The sequence below is a fragment of the Triticum aestivum genome, chromosome 1A (assembly GCF_018294505.1).
Source record: "Triticum aestivum cultivar Chinese Spring chromosome 1A, IWGSC CS RefSeq v2.1, whole genome shotgun sequence".
Classification (NCBI taxonomy): domain Eukaryota; kingdom Viridiplantae; phylum Streptophyta; class Magnoliopsida; order Poales; family Poaceae; genus Triticum; species Triticum aestivum.
Genome location: NC_057794.1, coordinates 258,577,850 through 258,580,769, shown reverse-complemented (window position 1 = coordinate 258,580,769; position 2,920 = coordinate 258,577,850).

The window sequence follows — 2,920 nt, the reverse complement described above, 5'->3', positions numbered from 1 at the left end:
CATAACCTGTTTGGTTGCTCCCTTTTAGTAATGCATACACAAAGACGACAACATTGTTCCATGGAATGAAAAGACCACCCAGCCTGTACGTTTTATCTCAAGTAAAGAGCAAAATAGTTGAAATATAATACAGATGTTAAATAATTTATGTCAAATAAACAACAGAATAGTTGAAGATATAATACAGTGTTACATAATTTATCTCAAGTAGGCGGCAAAATATTTCTAACAATTCTCAGTTGTTCCAAGCTAGAGTCGGTCAGATGATACCCCGTACATTGCTGCGGAACTTCATAAACACATGATGTAAAACTACAAAGTTGAACCGTAGATGTGATCATAAATTGGAAACAAATAGAACCATAGACACACTGATGGAGTGCGGTTATGCTAACGGACCACTATGATAACTAGTTATAAAATTTATTACACCCATATACTGACCAATAACAAAACTATCCATGAGATAATGTAAATGTATGTTAGTGGAAACACTAAGAAAACAATTCAAGGTGTGATCTCTGTGTCATCTCAAGTGCTTGTAGCTTAGTTGTTTCCTTGTCGACTGCAAAAATGTAAGGAGGCATGCATGATTAGTAAAATAAAAAAAGCTACATGCAAATTGTAATTTTCTGATGTAGTGATGCATATGTTTCTTGTGGTCCGTTGATTTGCATATATGCATACAAAAATCCTGGCGTTACTGGCAATTTGGGATCAGAGATACTTGTGGTACCGATGGGAGCGGCTCCCAGGGAGGCCGCCATGGTGGTGGTGGCGATGGCGCCGGCACACGCGGGTTCGCCGGAGGGCATGGCCGGAGCAGGGACAGTCGTGGTTGGCGGTTGCCGCCCATGGACGCTACGCCGGTGGCCCCACCGCGCCTGCCTTCTTATGTCAGGGACAGGATAACGATCAGGCCTTTCGCTTTTGACCATTTGACTGGACGCGTGGAGGAATAGCGTGGCACCGGCCCGTTGGAACATTCGAATGGGGGACAGGATGGGGTTGTGATAGGCGCTTTGAATCAGGTTGCCCCATCTTTGGATGTGGCACCGACCAATCAGGGCTTCTTTGATTCAAAGGAATTGCATAGGATCTTTGGAGGATTTGAATCCTTAGGAATTTTTCCTGTGATGCTCGTTTGATTCGTAGGATTGGCATCCTTAGGAATTTTTCCATAGGATTCATTTGTACTACATTTTGGAGGAAATTTTTCATCCACTCAAACCTCTTTGTAGGATTCCTTTGTTTTTCCTGCGCTATCAAACATTCTTTGAGATCCTGTAGGATACTATGGGACATGTCATCCTATTCCTGCATTTTTCCTATTCCTTCATTTTGACAATCCTGCGAATCAAAGAGGCCCTCAGCATGTGCGCGTACAAAGCGAGGCGGAAGCGGTGCAGCAACCGAGGAGGATGCTGGCATCCATTGTCACAATCCCATCCCCGACGCGAGATACGGTCGTGGATGATGTGATCCAGCTGGTTGATCAGGCTGGTCATAGTGAGAGTAACATAGGTAGTAACATAGATGCCACATAAGCAAAAATAATGATGTGGCAAGTAGTTAATGAGGAGAGAGGCAAATAGAGTAACATAATATGTTACCATCACATAGCGGTTTCCAATGCATAATGAGTCTACAAAGTAATAAATGAAGGCAACTATATTACCACACCTATGACACTACTCACTATGAAGGTAGTAATATAGACTAATAACATATGTATGTTACTAGTCTAAGTTACTCCCCACTATGACCAGCCTCAGAAGCAGGACAAGGATGTGGGTGGTTTAACACACCGGGCACAGGATCCCACCACAATGGGGGGCCAATGGGTGTCGCGATCCGCGCGCCGGGCGGATTGGAGGATTGTGGAGATGGGGCCATGCATGCTGATGATCTAGGCATGAGTGCGGACCATGTGGGTCCGGATGCGGCTAGCCAAGAGGCTCGCGGGGATGGGACCGATTTGGATGTGACTGAGGCCGCGTCCCTGGGGCAGCTGGGAACTGATTCCCAGGTGCAGGTGTGCGGCGACTTGGGGGACCCGCCGACGCTAGCTGTGCAATCGAACATTGGTGTGCATTCCTCGGAGAAGGAGCCACCCATGCAACCGGCCCCCACCATGATTGGGCTGCATGCATCGGGGGATGAGCAATCCATGCAACTAGCTTGCATGCCACGTTCTGGCGAGGACGTGCAAGGGATGACCCCGCTGGAGGCTGCCGCATACAGCAAAATGAGGGCGTTTTGCACGAGCATAATACAGAAGTTGGCCCCACCTTTGATGCGGGAAGTGCAGGCCACACAGCTACGCCCCCAGACTGAGCCTTATACACCACGCCCAGCCACCAGGGTTGCGAAGAAAAACGGCACAAAACCCATCCAAAGCAACGCCGGCTGAGAATGTGCTACTAAAAGCACTTGGAGTTCGTACGGATGATCTTCACGTGGACGAGGATACGGTGAAAGGCCTCAGGGAGCTGTTCGACTCTTCTTTGAGGGAACAACACGTAAGGATCTTTGCAGCAATCTTCGGAAAGGAAATGCTACACAGGGAAGAATTGGAGAGGGCAAACACGACGGTCGTACTCACACGCTGAGAGGGCTCTTGTGCGGAGGATGGGTGTTGGTGATCATCTTGCCGATGGATCACAACCTGGAGATTCTCTGCTGGAATGTGCGGGTTTTAAATAACCCGGCAAAAAGAAAGGCGATTAGGGAGATCGTCGTCTCGACAAAAGTTAACGTGGTGTGTCTGCAGGAGACAAAACTCAATGTAATTGATCAATATGATGTTATGCAATGCATAGGGCCATCCTTTGATGGTTTTTGCTTATTTGCCAGCGTCGGAGACCCGTGGTGGCATCCTTTTGGCTTGGGACTCCAGTGTGGCGTACATGGATAATGT